Source organism: Felis catus, chromosome E2 (genome assembly GCF_018350175.1).
Source record: "Felis catus isolate Fca126 chromosome E2, F.catus_Fca126_mat1.0, whole genome shotgun sequence".
Lineage (NCBI taxonomy): Eukaryota > Metazoa > Chordata > Mammalia > Carnivora > Felidae > Felis > Felis catus.
Genome location: NC_058382.1, coordinates 50,011,929 through 50,030,397, shown reverse-complemented (window position 1 = coordinate 50,030,397; position 18,469 = coordinate 50,011,929). Strand labels below are relative to the sequence as shown.

Sequence of the window (18,469 nt, the reverse complement as noted above, 5' to 3'; positions counted from 1 at the left end):
TCAGGCAGTGGATGGTAATATGTATCAAAATGTAAATATGTTTACATTTGGACTTGGAATTAAATGAACAGAGATAACAAATATATAAATATGTATTTATAAGATTTCTTATTAATACTCTTCATAGCACAAAACCAAAAGAAAGAACTAAATTGCACAGAGTCTTGACCAAATAAGGTATACTATATATATATATTATATATATATAATATTATTATATATATAATGGAATCACAGGCATCCATTGCGAAGAAGGAATGATGTTATATAGGAAAAGTACTCATCATTAGGCATGGAAAGTATATTACCAGAGAACATAGTTAGTGGAGGCTCTTTACATTCTAAAGAACTTTGCATAACAAATTGTGGGTAGTTTTATCTCTTCAAGTAAGATTAAGTAAGTTTTCCCTTTAAACTTTGTTAATTTTATTATATTACAAGTGTATATTTTACATCAGGTTGTTTTACACTTTTACAACAGAAAGTAAAGATGTTTTGAAAATATAAAAAGGCAATATAACAAAAAAGAAACTGAGTTTACCTGTGATATTATTACCCTAACAAGGAGATTCCGTCCTCGACAAAATTACTTGTCAAAAGGTATCTTGAAGAATGAATTGTGTTGGTGCCTTTATACTTAGTCGCAGATTATAGCCTCTATGACTTAGGGTGCTAGGAACAGAGAAATTCAAGATTGAATTCTTAAAGGCTTTGTCAAAAAGTGAAAAGAAGAATTTATATCACTGCAAATATTGTAAGTTGGAAAAAACATAAATCTGCAAAACTCCCATTTAAAGACAATTTATACAAGCCTATGTCCATAGTTGTTCAAAACAGAGTCAAATGTAATTGTCACAACCAGCTTACCGCAGGCCCCTTTGGAGTCCACATCATAGCTGAGTATCATCAGGGTACATTACACCTTCATACACAGCAAAGCAGTAGCACCAAAGAACAAAGATAATGGATCGGAATCTTAAGGAAGGAGGATAGAAGTCTTAGGCAAGATGTAGATAAGTATCATGCCTGTTGACTTATGCTCCAGCCTTCTGCTTTTTGTTCTATTAAGTCTATTTTATTATTTAACTTCCTTTTGCATAGCCAAAGAAGAGATCTTTATAAGTCTTTGGCACCCTCTTTTGGACAATCTGATTATTCCAAAACTGAAATTTGTTTCAATGACATGGATTTCTGAGTATGTTACAGGCAAACTGAAATTAAACATATATTATTATTTTGAATATTTTTGTCCTTTATAATTAATAGACTTTACTTTTAAAGCAGTTTTAGATTTGCAGAAGAACAAGGCAGATAATACAAAGCTCCCACACACTCCCCTCTCCCAGAGTTTCCTCTTTTATTAACAACTTGGGTTAGTATAGTACATTTGCTAAATCAATTAAACAGTATGAGTATATTATTATTGAATAAAAACCCATCACTTATAATAAAGTTGTACATTTCTATAGACTTTAACAGATTTCATACACCCACCAATATAGCATCACATAGAACAGTTTCATTGTCTTATGCCTCAATTTCATCCTTCCTCTCTCCCCTCCAACCCCTGTAACCACTGATCTTTTTTATCTCTATGTTTTTCTATGTCTCTACAGTTTTCCAGAAAGACATACAGTGGAATAATACAATGTGTATTCTTTTCAGACTCGTTTATTTCACTTAGCAATATGCATTGAAGAGTCTTCCATATCTTTTTGTGGTTTGATAGTTCATTTTCTTTTGTCCCTGAATAATATTTCACTGTATGGATATACCAAAGTTTGTTCATCCATTCCCTATTGATAAACATTTTGACTGCTTCCAGGGTGGTCAATTAGGAATAAGACTGCTATAAACATTTATGTTCCGGGGTTTTTTTGAGTGTGTTAATGGATACAAGTTGTCAACTCAGTTGGGTAAATACCAAGAAGTTTACTGGTAAGACCATGCTTAGAAACTACCCAACTATCTTCCAAAGAGGCTGTGCCATTTTGTATTCCCACCATCAATGAATGAGAGTTCCTGGGAGTCTGTATTTTCACCAGCTTCTGATATTGTTGGATTTTAACCATGCACATTAGGGATAGATCCTACTTAGCCACAATGCATAATCCTATTTGCTGTTAGATCCAATTTACTAATATTTTACTGAGGACTTTTTGCATGTATGTCCAGAAGAGACGTGGGTCTGTTGTTTCCCATTTGTTTTATGATGTCTTTATCTGGTTTGGGGGATTAGTGTAATTCTAGCCTCATAGGATGTGTTGGAAAGTGTTCTCTTTGCTTCTCTTTTCTGGAAGAGGTTGTAGACAATTGGTGTCATATCTTCCTTAAATGTTTAGTAAAATTCACCACTGAATTCATATAGTACTAGCACTTTTATCTTTGGAATTTTATTAAATACTGATTCAAAACTGTTAATAGATATCACCATAGTCAGATTATCTAGCTCTTCTTGTTTGAGTGTTGGTAGTTTTGCCCAATTGCTCCATTTTATCTAAATTACCAAACTTGTGGCATAGTGATGTATACAAATTCCTTTATTATCCTGTATTGTCTATGAGATGAATAAAGATCAGTTTTTTTATTTGTTTTTAATTTATTTTTTAAATTTTACATGCAAGTTAGTTAGCATATAGTGTAACAACGATTTCAGGAATAGATTCCTTAATGCCCCTTATCCATTTAGCCCATCCCCCCTCCCACAACCCCTCCAGCAACCCTCTGTTTGTTCTCCCTATTTAAGAGTCTCTTATGTTTTGTCCCCCTCCCTGTTTTTATATTATTTTTGCTTCCCTTTTCTTATGTTCATCTGTTTTGTATCTTAAAGTCCTCAAATGAGTGAAATCATAGATATTTGTCTAATTTCGCTTAGCATAATACCCTCTAGTTCCATCCATGTCATTGCAAATGGCAAGATTTCATTCTTTTTGATTGCCATTCTATATATATGCCACATCTTCTTTATCCATTCATCCATCGATGGACATTTGGGCTCCTTCCATACTTTGGCTATTGTTGATAGCGCTGCTATAAACATTGGGATGCATGTGTCCCTTCTAAACAGCACACCTGTATCCCTTGGATAAATACCTAGTAGTGCGATTGCTGGGTCGTAGGGTAGTTCTATTTTTAATTTTTTGAGGAACCTCCATACTGTTTTCCAAAGTAGCTGCACCAGCTTGCATTTGCACCAGCAGTGCAAAAGAGACCCTCTTTCTCCACATCCTCACCAACATCTGTTGTTGCCCAAGTGGTTAGAGTTAGCCATTCTTACAGGGGTGAGGGGGGTATCTCATGGTGGTTTTGATTTGCATTTCCCTGATGATGAGTGATGTTGAGCATTTTTTCATGTGTTCGGTTGGCCATCTGGATGACTTCTTTGGAGAAGTGTCTATTCATGTCTTTTGCCCATTTCTTCACTGGATTGTTTGTTTTGGGGATGTTGAGTTTGATAAGTTCTTTACAGATTTTGGATACTAACCCTTTACCTGATGTGTTGTTTGCAAATATCTTCTCCCATTCCATTGGTTGCCTTCTCATTTTGCTGATTTTTTCTTTCACTGTGCAGAAGGTCTTTATTTTGATGAGGTCCCAAAAGTTCATTTTTGCTTTTGTTTCCCTTGTCTCTGGAGACGTGCTGAGTAAGAAGTTGCTGCAGCCAAGGTCAAAGAGGTTTTCGCCTGCTTTCTTCTTGAAGATTTTGATGGTTTCCTGTCTCACATTCAGGTCCTTCATCCATTTTGAGTTTATTTTTGTGTGTGGTGTAAGAAAGTGGTCCAGGTTCATTCTTCTGCGTGCCGCTGTCCAGTTTTCCCAGCCCCACTTGCTGAAGAGACTGTCTTGATTCCACTGGATATTCTTTCCTGCTTTGTCAAAGATTAGTTGGCCATAAATTTGTGGGTCCATTTTTGGGTTCTCTATTCTGTTCCATTGATCTGAGTGTCTGTTTTTGTGCCAAGTAATGATCAGTTCTATCAGTATTTCACTTCACGTATTTTGATACTGTGTTGTTAGAAACAGGCATATTTTTTTAAGTTTTTTTAACATTTATTTATTTTTGAGAGAGAGAGAGAATGAGCAGGGAAGAGGCAGAGAGAAGGGAGACACAGAATCTGAAACAGGCTCCAGGCTCTGAGCTGTCAGCACAGAGACAGACACGGGGCTCAAACTCATGAACCGTGAGATCATGACCTGAGCCAAATGGATGTTTAACTGACCGAGCCACACAGACACCCCAGAAACATGTATATGAAGGATTATTCTGACTTCTTAGAGAATTGACCTTGTTTTCACTATGTAATACCTGTCTATAACCCTGACAAGTTTTGTTGCTCTGAAGTCTGCTTTGCCTAAAACATAGTTACTCCAGTTCTGTTTTGATTGATTTTAGCATGGTAGAACTTTCTACACCCCATCCCTCTTTATCTATCTGTGAGAGAGAGAGAGAGAGAATGACCAGAGAGAGAGAGACACAGAATTCCAAGCAGGCTCCAGGCTCTGAGTTGTCAGCACAGGGCCCAATGTGGGGCTCGAACTCCCGAAACACGAGATCATGACCTGAGCCGAAGTCGGACGTTCAACCGACTGAGCCACCCAGGCGTCCCCTATCTGTGACCTTATATTTAAAATAGCTTATTTACAGGGCGCCTGGGTGGCTCAGTTGGTTAAGCGTCCAACTTCGGCTCAGGTCATGATCTCCCGGTCTGTGGGTTTGAGCCCCGCGTCGGACTCTGTGATGACAGCTCAGAGCCTGGAGCCTGTTTCAGATTCTGTGTCTCCCTCTTTCTCTGACCCTCCCCTGTTTGTGCTCTCTGTCTCAAAAATAAATGTTAAAAAAAAATAAAAATAAAAAAAAATAAAATAGCTTATTTAGGGCCACCTGGGTGGCTCTGTTGGTTGAGCATCTGAATTCGGCTCAGGACATGATCTCATAGTTCCTGAGTTTGAGCCCCACATTGGGCTTCCTACTCTCAGTGCATAGCCTGCTTCAGATCTTCTGTTCTCCTCTCTCTCTGTCCCTCCCCTACTTGCACTCTCTCTCTCAAAAGTAAATAAAACATTTTTTTTTTTAATTTTTAACAGGGGCACCTGGGTGGCTCAGTCGGTTGGGCATCTGACTTCGGCTCAGGTCATGATCTCACAGTCTGTGGGTTCGAGCCCCGTGTCAGGCTTTGTGCTGACAGCTCAGAGTCTGGAGCCTGCTTTGGATTCTGTGTCTCCCTCTCTCTCTGGCCCTCCCCTGCTCAAGCTCTGTCTCAGTCTCTCTCAAAAATAAATAAACATTAAAAAAATATTTAATAAAAAAATTAAATGGCTTATTTATAGACAATATATAGCTGGGCCTTGTTTTGTTATCCACTTTGACAGTCGTTGTCTTTTAATTGGTGTATTTAGACCATTCACATTTATTTTTAATTTTTGTAATATTTATTTTTGAGAGAGAGAAATAGAGCACAAGTGGAAGAGGAACAGAGAGAGAGGGAGGCATAGAATCCAAAGCAGGCTCCAGGCTCCAAGCTGTTAGCACAGAGCCCTACATGGGGCTCAAACCCACAAACTGTAAGATTATGACATGAGCCAAAGTTGACGCTTAACCTACTGAGCCACCCAGACACCCCTAGACCATTCACATTTAAAGTGATTATTGATAGAGTTGGATTAAAATCTACCGTATTTGTAACTATTTTCTATTTGTTACCCTTCTTTCATTCCTTTGCTTTAATCTCCCCTCTCTTTCTCCCTGTCTGGTTTTAACTGAGTATTTTATATTATTCCATTTTCTCTGCCCTCCAGCATATCAATTACACTTCTTTTTAAAATTATTTTCCTAGACTCATAGGGGAAGATGGTGACGTAGGAGGATGCTGGGCTTACCTTGTCCTGCTGATCACTTAGAGTCCACCCACAACTGCCTAAATAACCCAGAAAACCACCAGAAGACTAGCAGAATTGACTCTCCAGACCCAAGCATAGACAAAAGGACCACAGAATAGGGTAGGAAGGGCAGAGAGGCGGTGCGTGCTACAGGGACTGGTGGGAGGGAGCCAGGGCGGTGGAGGGACAGCCCGACCGGCAAGGCAGAGTCCGAAGTCTGGCTTGCAAAAGCAGAGGGGCCGGACTCCTTGAGTTCTGACAGCCAGCAGGACTTATCATCTGGAATGTTAAAAGTCAACACCTCTGCTCTCGGAGAGCGGGGAGGATGAGAGGACACCAGGAGGGAGACTTGTTGAGCCTGGGAAGACAGAGCTCAGCTTGGGCAGGGGAACAAAGGCCACCTGTGTGCCACCACCCTCTCCCATCCCCCAGCCGAAATTCCAAAGGGAACCAGTTCCTGTCACTGAACTTGCTTGCACTGCGCAAACGCCCAATGCTGTGCTTCTCTGGATCCATCCCTCCAACGGGTCTGCCTGCCTCCCTCCCTCCCTGTGCTGCAGGGCCTCTCCCACAGGGGACCACCAATGGCAAAGCCAGCTAAGTCTGCCCCTCCCTCCCCTGTGCACCTTGCAGACCCACCCTGGCTAATACACCAGATCCCATCAAAGCAGCACCACAAGCCTGGGAGTGTGCAAGTAGCCCAGACAGGGGCCACACCACTCCACAGTGAGTCCTGCACCTGGGAGAGGGGAAGATAAGGTACACACCAGTCTGACCGTGGCCCCAGCGGTGGGCTGGGGACAAGACATTGGGTCTGACTGTGGCCCCGCCCACCAACGCAAGTTACTCCAGACAGTTTGGAGCCACCGCAGGGACTACTCAAAATGACGAAACAAAAGAATTCTCCTCAAAGGAAACTCCAGGAAGTAGCAACAGCTAACGAATTGATCAAAAACGATTTAAGCAATGTAACAGAACAAGAATTTAGAATAATAGAATAATAGTCACAAAATTAATCACTGGGCTTGAAAAAAGCATGGAGGACAGCAGAGAATCTATTGCTACAGAGATCAAGGGACTAAGAAATAGTCATGAGGAGCTAAAAAAAATGCTATAAATGAGGTGCAAAATAAAATGGAGGCAGCCATAGCATGGATTGAAGAGGCAGAGGAGAGAATAGGTGAATTAGAAGATAAAATTATGGAAAAAGAGGAAGCTGAGAAAAAGAGAGATAAAAAAATCCAGGAGTATGAGGGGAGAATTAGAGAACTAAGTGATGCAATCAAATGGAACAATATCCATATCATTGGAATTCCAGAAGAAGAGAGAGAGAAAGAGGCTGAAGGTGTACTTGAACAAATCATAGCTGAGAACTTCCCCGATCTGGGGAAGGAAAAAGGCATTGAAAGCCAAGAGGCACAGAGAACTCCCTCCAGACATAACTTGAATCGATCTTCTGCATGACATATCATAGTAAAACTGGCAAAATACAAGGATAAAGAGAAAATTCTGAAAGCAGCTAGGGATAAACAGGCTCTAACTTACAAAGGTAGACACATAAGAATAGTGGCAGACCTATCTACTGAAACTTGGCAGGCCAGAAAGGAATGGCAGGAAATCTTCAATGTGATGAACAGAAAAAATATGCAGCTGAGAATCCTTTATCCAGCAAGTCTGTCATTCAGAATAGAAGGAGAGATAAAGGTTTTCCCAAACAAACAAAAACTGAAGGAATTCATCACCACTAAACCAGCCCTACAAGAGATCCTAAGGGGAATTCTGTGAGTGAAATGTTGCAAAGACCCAAAGTGCCAGAGACTCACTACAAGCATGAAACCTACAGATATCACAATGACTCTAAATCCATATCTTTCAATAATGACACTGAATGTAAATGGACTACATGTTCCAACCAAAAGACATAGGGTATCAGAATGGGTAAAAAAGCAAGACCCACTATTTGCTGTCTACAAGAGACTCCTTTTAGACCTGAGGACACCTTCAGATTGAAAGTGAGGGGATGGAGAACTATCTATCATGCTACTGGAAGTCAAAAGAAAGCTGGAGTAGCCATACTTATATCAGACAAACTAGACTTTAAATTAAAGGCTGTAACAAGAGATGAAGAAGGGCATTATATAATAATTACAGGGTCTATCCATCAGGAAGAGCTAACAATTATAAATGTTTATGCACCAAACACGGAAGCCCCCAAATACATAAAACAATTAATCACAAACATAAGCAACCTTATTAATAAGAATGTGGTTATTGCAGGGGACTTTAATACCCCACTTACAACAATGGATAGATCATCTAGACACAGGATCAATAAAGAAACAAGGGCCCTGAATGATACATTGGATCAGATGGACTTGACAGATATATTTAGAACCCTGGATCCCAAAGCAACAGAATATACTTTCTTCTCGAGTGCACATGGAACATTCTTCAAGATAGATCACACACTGGGTCACAAAACAGCCCTTCATAAGTATAAAAGAATTGAGATCATACCATGCACACTTTCAGACCACAATGCTGTGAAACTTGAAATCAACCACAGGAAAAAGTCTGGAAAACCTCCAAAAGCATGGAGGTTACAGAACACCCTACTATAGATGCTGGAGAGGACATGGAGAAACAGGAGCCCTCTTGCACTGTTGGTAGGAATGCAAATGGGTGCAGCCACTCTGGAAAACAGTGTGGAGGTTCATCAAAACATTAAAAATAGATCTACCCTATGACCCAGCAATAGCACTGCTAGGAATTTACCCAAGGGATACAGGAGTGCTGATGCATAGGGGCACTTGGACCCCAATGTTTGTAGTAGCACTTTCAACAATAGCCAAATTATGGAAAGAGCCTAAATGTCCATCAACTGATGAATGGATAAAGAAATTGTGGTTTATATATACAATGGAATACTACTTGGCACTGAGAAAGAATGAAATATGGCCTTTTGTAGCAATGTGCATAGAACTGGAGAGTGTTATGCTAAGTGAAATAAGTCATACAGAGAAAGACAGATACCATATATTTTCACTCTTATGTGGATCCTGAGAAACTTAACAGAAGACCGTGGGAGAGGGGAAGGGGAAAAAAAAAAGGTACAGAGAGGGAAGGAGGCAAACCATAAGAGACTCTTAAAAACTGAGAATAAACTGAGGGTTGATGGGGGGTGGGAGGGAGGGGAAAGTGGGCGATGGGCATTGAGGAGGGCACATGTTGGGATGAGCACTGGGTGTTGTATGGAAACCAATTTGACAATAAATTTCATATTAAAAAAATAAATAAATAAAATTATTTTCCTGGCTGCTGTAAAATTTGCAATACTTATTTACAAATAATTAAAATTCACTTTTAAATAACACTACCCCATCATGGGTACTACAGGTATCTTATAAAGAATAGCCCCAATTCCTTCCTCCCATCTTCGATAACATTGATGTCATTTATTTCACTTATAATCTCTAATATCATCCAATTCATTGTTTCTATTACTTGAACAGATAGATATCTATTACATCAATTAATAATAAAAATATCATGGGGCACCTGGGTGGCTCAGTCAGTTAAGTGTTGGACTCTTGATTTCGGCTCAGGTCATGAACTCACTGTTTGTGAGACCGAGCCCCCCTACGCTACCAGTGTAGATCTTGCTTGGGATTCTTGCTCTCTCTCCCTCTCTCTCTCACTCAAAATAAGTAACTATTTTGAAAATAATAAAAATATATTTTTCACCTTCATATAGTCCTTCTTTGATCGTCTTCCCTTCTTTATATATATCTGAGTTTCTGACCTACATCATTTTCCTTCTCTGAAGAACTTTTTGATATTTCTTGTAAGGCATGTCCACTATTAACAATTTTCTTCATTTTTCTTTCCCTGAGAAAGTAGTTTTTATTTCTCTTTTATTTTTGAAAAATGGTATCTCTGGATACATAGTTCAGGGATGTTGGGTCTTTAAAAAAAAAAAAACACTTTAAAGATTTCACTGCACTCTCTTGTTTGCATGGTTTCTGACAAGGAGTCCAATATAATTCTTACAGGGGTCCCTCTATAGAGAAGTACCCCCCACCCTCCAACTTCTTTCTCTGTCTTTGGTTTTCTGTAGTTTGAATAAATATGCATAGGTGTAGTTTTTTGGTGTTTATCTTGCTTGGGGTTATCTAAGCTTCTTGGTTCTGTTACTTGGTGACTGTCATTTATTTGGAACATTTCAGCATTGTTACTTAAAATATTTCTTCTTCTTCTTTTTCAGTTTTCCAGCTCTTATCTCCATTATGTCTGTGTTACACCTTGTGTAATTGTCCTACAGCCCTTAGATATTCTGCTCCATTTTTTCATTCTTTTTTCAGTCTGGGAAGAGAGTATGGTGTTTGCTTTGACAGCATTTTTTTTGATTTTTTTTTTCAACGTTTATTTATTTTTGGGACAGAGAGAGACAGAGCATGAACGGGGGAGGGGCAGAGAGAGAGGGAGACACAGAATCAGAAACAGGCTCCAGGCTCTGAGCCATCAGCCCAGAGCCCGATGCGGGGCTCGAACTCAGGGACCGCGAGATGGTGACCTGGCTGAAGTCGGACGCTCAACCGACTGCGCCACCCAGGCGCCCCGGCAGCATTTTTTATGAAGAAAATTTGATTCATAGATTTCACACTCATAGTCCTAACCCCCAGTATCTCAGAATGTGACTCTATTTGGAGACAGGATCTTTAAAGAGGTAATTAAGTTAAAATGAGGTCACTGTGGGAGGTCCTAATGCAATAAAACTGGTTCCTTACAAGAAGAAATCAGGATGTAGTTACAGAGGGAAAGCAACGTGAAGTTACAGGGAAAGGACATTCATGTACAAGCCAAAAAGAGAAGGCTTGGAAGAAACCAACCACACAGACACATTGATCTCAGATTTTTTGCCCCAGAATTGTGAGAAAATAAATTTCTGTTGCTTAAGCCACCCTGTCTGTGGTACTTTCATGGCAGCCCTAGCAAACTAATACAAACACCAATCAGAGGTTGTGCCTGGGGACCCTAAAAAGAAGTTTTTCCAATGTACATCCATAGAACTACATTGCAGAAACAAACTCATTTTGAAACCATTTGTATTCTCTTTGGCTATGTAGAAATAAACAGGGAAAGTAATAAGAAGCAGGGGGGAAAGTGAGACAGAAATGTGTCTGCCATCATACAGATTTCACATACCTCAAACAGCTGGCTGCTTCTGAGAGACTGGAAATTTTCACAATCCCCAAATAATACCACGATCAAAGCCAAGTCCATGAGAATAGCTGAGGGGCTATGCATAGGCTTTATGGTATCTCATCACTTTCAAAGTCTCACAGGGACTGGCCCACTTGCCCAAGCAAAAAGAGAAATCAGGTATAGGAGACTGGGTGATGAGGGGCACATGGGTGGCTCAGTTGGTTAGGTATCCAAGTTCGGCTTAGGTAATGATCTCATGGTTCATGAGTTCAAACCCTGCGTTGGACTCTGTGCTTACAGCTCAGAGACTGGAGCCTGCTTCAGATTCTACGTCTCCCTCTCTCTCTGTCCCTCCCCTGCTCTCTCTCTCTCACACACAAAAATAAATAATAAAACCACAAAAAAAATTTAAGAAGACTGGGTGATGACACTCTGAAAAATTGCAAAGAAAGATTTGCACTATTTCTGCTCAAGCTCTAACCTGCAGTGAGACTTCAATTCCAAACTCAACTACCAACTAGAGTAAGAGGCCAGACAATTCACTTCACTTTACAAATGGTGCCAGTTTTCTCATGTGTGAAACAAAAGGATCAATCCATTAGCCAACCTCTAAGACTGTTAACAGCTCCCAAGCTTTACAAATAATAAAAGTAGAAGAGGATAATATCCAGTGAGAAAAATCTGGGATGACAGACTTAACAGAAGCTTGAGTCAACATGACTTGGACAAGTATGTATGAAAATAACCAAAGACAAAGCAGTGATCTCACTGCACTATAAGTCATGCAATTGAAGTGATAGCAGTGAAAATGTCAGAATAAGAACTTAAAATTTACCCCCTCATAAAAGCAATGAAAAAATAATGGCAAAAATGGTCAGAATCAACTTTTTTAAGCTCTGGATATTAAACAAAGACTTGTAGTAACCCAAGGAGTGTTTATTCAAGACAAAAAAAAAAACCTGCTAGACAGTCATACAAACAGCAAGCTTTGTGGTGTTTTAACTTACCCTAGAACTATCCTCCACTGCCCCTCTCACCAGTAGCCTTAGAAACCAACAGTCTGCATCCCCGGTGCCAGAGAGAGCAAAGGACACCATCAACAGACACAACCCACAGAATGGGAATTGGCTATAATTTTTTTAACTGAAAAATAACAAGTATTGACAAGGATTTGGAGAAATTGGAATCCTCATATACTGCTGATGGGGATGAAAACATGCACAGCTCTGGTGAGAAATAGTTTGGCTATTCTTCAAAAAGTGAAACATAGAGTTTACCATATGATTCAGCAATTCCACTCTTAGATATATACTCAAGAGAAATGCAAATATATGTTCACACAAAAACTTGTACACAAATGTTCATAGTATTATTCATTATAGCCAAAAAATGAAAGCAAAGCAAAGCAAATGTTAATCAACTTATAGATGGATAAATAAACTGTGGTATAGCTAGTGATAGTATGGAATATAATCCAGCCATAAAAAGAAATGAAATATTGACACTTGCTGCAACACAGATAAACCTTGATGTTTTTGCTAAGCCAGAGTAGCCGGGCACGTTATGTGACTCAGTTTATGCAAAATGTCCAGCACAGGTAAATCCATTGCAACAGAAAGTGTATTTGATGGTCAACTAATCTTCAACAAAGCATAGAAGAATATCCAATGGAAAAAAGACAGTCTTTTCAACAAATGCTGTTGGGAAAAGTGGACAGCCACATGCAGAAGAATGAACCTGGACCACTTTCTTACTCCACACACAAAAATAAGCTCAAAATAGATGCAGGACCTAAATGTGAGACAGGGAGCCATCAGAATCCTAGACGAGAACACAGGCAGCACTATCTTTGACCTCTGGCATGGTGGCACTGTCTTACTAGACACACTGCTGGGGCAAGGGAAACAAAAGCAAAACCGAACTATTTGTACTTCATCAAGATAAAAACTTCTACACTGTGAAGGAAACCATCAACAATACTAAAAGGCAACCTATGGAATGGGAGAAGATAATTGCAAATGACATATCTGATAAAGGGTTAGTATCCAAAATCTATAAAGAACTTATCAAACTCGGGGCGCCTGGGTGGCGCAGTCGGTTAAGCGTCCAACTTCAGCCAGGTCACGATCTCACGGTCCGTGAGTTCGAGCCCCGCGTCAGGCTCTGGGCTGATGGCTCAGAGCCTGGAGCCTGTTTCCGATTCTGTGTCTCCCTCTCTCTCTGCCCCTCCCCCGTTCATGCTCTGTCTCTCTCTGTCCCCAAAAAAATAAATAAACGTTGAAAAAAAATTAAAAAAAAAAAGAACTTATCAAACTTATCAAACACCCAAAAGCCAAATAATCCAGTGGAGAAATAGGAAGAAGATATGAATAGACATTTTTCCAAACAAGACATCCAAATGGCTAATAGACACATGAAAAGATGTTCAACGTCACTCATCAAGGAGAGAGAAGTCAAAACTGCAATGAGATACCAACTCCACCTGTCAGAATGGCAAAAATTAACAACACAGGAAACAAGAGATGTTGACAAAGATGAGGAGAAAGGGAGAATCCTCTTACACTGTTGGTGGGAGTGCAAACTGGTGCAGCCACTCCAGAAAACAGTATGGAGCTTCCTCAAAAAGGTAAAAATAGAACTACCCTGTGACCCAGCAGTGGCACTACTAGGTATTTACCCAAAGGATACAAAAATACTGATTCAAAGGGGCACATGCACCCCAATGTTTATAGCAGCATTATCAACAATAGCCAAACTGTGGAAAGAGCCCAAATGTCCACTGATGAATGGATAAAGAAGATGTGGTATATACATATACATACATATATATACACATATATATACATATATATGTATGTATATACACTCACATGCATACACACACAATAGAATATTACTCAGCCATCAAAAAGAATGAAATCTCACCATTTGCAATGATGTGGATAGAGCTAGATAGTATTACGCTAAGCAAAATTAGTCAGTCAGAGAAAGACAAATATCATGATTTCACTCATGTAGAATTTAAGAAACAAATAAAATAAATAAAACATATATATAAAATATAGAGGAAGGAAGAAAAAAAGGGGGAAGTAAAACCACAAGAGTCTCTTAATTATAGAGAATAAACTGAAGGCTGGTGGAGGAGAGGTGGGGGGGAGGAAGGGTGAAATGGGTGATGGGTATTAAGGAGGGCACTTGTTATGATGAGTACTGGGTGTTGTATGTAAGTGATGAATCACTAAATTCTACTCCTGAAACTAATATTACACTATATGCTAACTAACTAGAATTTAAATAAAAAACTTCAAACAAAAAGCGTATATTAGTGGTTTCATCTTTTTGAAATAACGAAATATTCTTCAATTAGTTACGACAGTTGCACAGCCTTGTGAATGTACTCAAAATCACTGAAATGTACACTTTAAAATGATGACTCTTATGGTATGTTAATTACATCACAGCAACAACAGCACACAATTAAACCAAATACCACTGTGGATTCCAAAAGACTGACCTTAAGCCTGGGGCAAACCAGCCATATCAATAAGAATAAATAGAACACCAACACTGTGGCTTCTCTGATTTTGACACATATTCTCAATCTTTCAAAAGTCCAATAGTGTTGCCAGAAAAGCATTTTCCTTTTAAGCCTTATAATAAGCTGGTCCATTGTTGTCATCATTCCTTGCCTGACATGTGATTTTATTTTATTTCCACAACACAGTAAATTTTGATAGATCACAGTAATTTCAACCCATGAGGAACTTCCAACTGTAGGAGTGAATTAGAAAGATATTTTTATATTGCCTATTTAAGATAACAGGTCCTAGCACCAAGCTTCGGGCAAAATACATCAAAAGAATGAACTGAAGGTTAAGGTTCCTTTTAGATCTCAATTTTTATAACATCACAAAAATTCTTGCCTAAAAGCAATCCAAATTATTCAACTGCAAGATATTCTATATTCACCTCATTCAGCCTGAGGGAAAGAACAAAGTCAGTAGCAGGAAACACTTCTAAGGTTGAAGCACATTCGTCTTCTCATTATGTTCTTCTGAGTCACCAGTCCCTGAATACGACACCAGGGCCCCTCAGAGAGAAAACCCAAGGAAAAGCTCTTTGAAAAGTTTTCTATGATGTCGTATTTGCAAAGGTAATTCTCACGTGAAAAGAAGCCATAAGAAATTCAAGTAATGAAATTGAACTACCATGCCCAATATTTATTGCCATTTTATCCTGCCCAGATCAGTCAATTAAAGTTAACTCTCTATCCAAATTAGTGTTAGATAGCACTGAATCCCAATTTGATTTAAAAAATACTTTGTATACTTGTTTCTATTTTTAAAAGTTTCTTGCTGTGATTACGAAAAAAATGTGGGAATGAAGGGTGGTTTGTTTGCCTCTAATGCTGTTTATCACAGAACAGGGTTGATACTCAGTTTCAGGAGGCTCCGTGGGGATCTATACTCAAGAGTTTGTCGACTGAACTACCCAGACATCCTCATTATAAGTTGATTCCAAATATAAAGGAATCCAGGGGCATGTTATCCAGAAGCAACTTTGATGACAAGTTTCTAGTCGGGTCTTCCTGGTGTCTGTTTTGTGCAAGACCTTGTCTTTCACTCTCACACACACACACACAGCCCAGTGGGGTTGTGCAACACCATAGCCCTGCTTAAATCCTTCTTTAAAAAGAAAAAAACTGTATTTGGGTATAACTGACATATAAAAAATTGCACACATTTAATGTATACATCTTGATGGGTTTGACATTTGCACACACCTGTCATACGATCACCACAACCAACGTATTAAACATAACCATCACCTCCAAAAATTTCCTTGTGCTCTTTTGTGGGCTTTTTTTAATTTGTTGCTGGTTTGGGGGTTAGAGCACTTAATATGAGATATATATTCTTAACATATCTTAAGCTTCACAACGCTGTACTGTTAACTATGGGCACACGTGAATAAATGCTTCACGATATTGACGACAATGACAATGAACATGACATCAGGTACTATTACATATGTTCATTTATTTACATAATCAATGATTTCGTATTGACCACCGCATTTGTGCCGGGCCCCTGTCTAGGCACTGGTGACAGGACAACGAACAAGGAAAACGAGGCCCCTGACCTCCTGAAGTTCTACATTTCAGTGAAGGGAGGGAGAAAGTAAACACAGCACATGTGAATAAAATCATTTGAAATATTGATAAGCGCTATGGAGAAAATACAGTTGAACAAAATGGGAAGCGACCAGGCAAGACAATTTACAAAGGTTCACTAAAGCACACAGAGAGAGCGGTCAGCTCATCGGGCCATCTTGCACCCACAAAAACCAGTGGAGTTCCTATGCAGAGAATATTGTGGAAACATAACATATTCCAATATCAGATGTTTGAAGGCCAGGCAAGGAATCAATGTACCAATAAAAACATTCAACTCACATCAGATTTAAACTGGGGTCGGCTTTAAAAAGTCTCCCATTAGAGGGGCGCCTGGGTGGCGCAGTCGGTTAAAGCATCCGACTTCAGCCAGGTCACGATCTCACAGTCTGTGAGTTCGAGCCCCGCGTCGGGCTCTGGGCTGATGGCTCAGAGCCTGGAGCCTGTTTCTGATTCTGCGTCTCCCTCTCTCTCTGCCCCTCCCCCGTTCATGCTCTGTCTCTCTCTGTCCCAAAAATAAATAAACGTTGAAAAAAAAAATTTTTTTTAAGTCTCCCATTAGATTCAGTGGGCATACCTTGATAACACAGGTAGTTCCCTCCTGTTTCAGCTTTCAAAAGCTGTGCGCCTAAAGACTAGCCACAATTCTGATATTTAGCAACGAAGGGGAAAAAAGCACATTTTCAACTTTGTCTGGAAGACAGAACACAAAAACTATAAATCCTGAAAGGTCTCACCGAACTGATATCACCACCACACTTGGAAGTCAGGAAAGGGGTGCGATTTTCCAATCAACAAATTAACAAAGTCAAAATGCGACCTGGGAGGGCAAAGGTAGCTGCAAATGGTCTAGGTATGGATTGTTTATAACCATTTCTTTCAAGAGAGCTCTTTTTTTTAATTTTTTTAACATTTATTTATTTTTGAGAGACAGAGAGAGGTAGAGCATGAGCAGGGGACGGGGAGAGAGAGAGAGATACAGAATCCAAAGCAGGCTCCAGGCTCTGAGATGTCCGCACAGAGCTTGACGCGGGGCTCGAACTCACGAACTACGAGACCATAACCTGAGCTGAAGTCAGACGCTCAACCAACTGAGCCACCCAGGCGCCCCAAGACAGCTCTTTTAATACTTCACGTGATATTAACTAAGAAACAAACCTTCTCTGAATTTATGTAATGACTTTCAAGTACTCAATGCAATTTGTAAACGGTAATTTATAAATGTGTTCGACAAAGATATCTGCAAAAGTGAGGGAGGGATGTGACGCTCTTGCTACATGTAGGAAGCTCAGCCATCCTCAATGAAGCAGCCGTGTTCATTTGAAGGATCAATGGATGGCAGCGAGCTGGAGACAGGGACGCCAGCTCAAGGTTCCTCGGCATCCTCTGTACCCCTGCGGCAGATAACACCGCTCAAATATTCCAGCTTATCTTTGCTCTCGGTCCTAGTCCATTTGAGCTCCTGTAACAAAATACCACTGTGACCAACGGATAATTTCTGTCTGACAGTTTTGGAGGCTGGAGGTCCGAGATCAGATGCCGACATGGCCAGGTTCTGGTGAAGGCCCCTTCTCGGTTGCAGACCTCAAATTTCTCGTTGTGTTCTCACCAGTTAAGAAGTCTTGGCCTTTCTGATCGGCCACAAAGTCTACTTTCTGAGATAATTCTAATCCATGTTCACTTGTAATACCAGAACTTTTTATTATTATTTGTGATATTTCACTTTGTTAATTGATAAGAGGCTGAAGTGAAACATATACTGTCATTCTTTACCTCGGTTTTAATTGATCTCTGCTCTAATTATCAACAGACAAGACATTCGTGTTTGGCATCCATGTTGGTCTCCCACCTGCACTCTGCATTCTCTCTGTGCTGCAGCCTTAGCCACCTGACCTGGGGGGGTGTGAGGGCACCTGTGTCCCAAGGCTCACAGAACGGTCCACAGGGGACACATAAAACAGTAAGTCTCCAGTATGCACTAGTCTTATATTCATAAATAAGAAAGAAGTTGGACTTCTATTAATCATTGGGAGAACAATCTTAGTGTTTACATGTGAAATGGTCATACAGCATGTGCAGGATGCCAGGCTTGAAGAGTCGGAGTTCACTGCCATATTTGAGCTTCTTGACGTGATCAAGAAAACATCAAGACTCAAATGTCTTCAGTTCTACTTAAGTTAGCTCCATTATGACAGAAAGCAGTGATCTCATGAG

At 39.9% G+C, this 18,469-nt stretch overlaps 1 long non-coding RNA gene across 1 annotated transcript in view; it reads right to left on the bottom strand.

Moving 5' to 3' along the window:
• Window positions 1-2,671, bottom strand: part of LOC123382169 — a 45,182-nt gene extending 42,511 nt beyond the window's left edge. The window contains exon 1 of the long non-coding RNA XR_006590126.1: window positions 542-2,671. This is a non-coding gene — a long non-coding RNA (uncharacterized LOC123382169). The remainder of the gene's footprint in view (window positions 1-541) is intronic.
• Window positions 2,672-18,469: the final 15,798 nt, after the last annotated feature.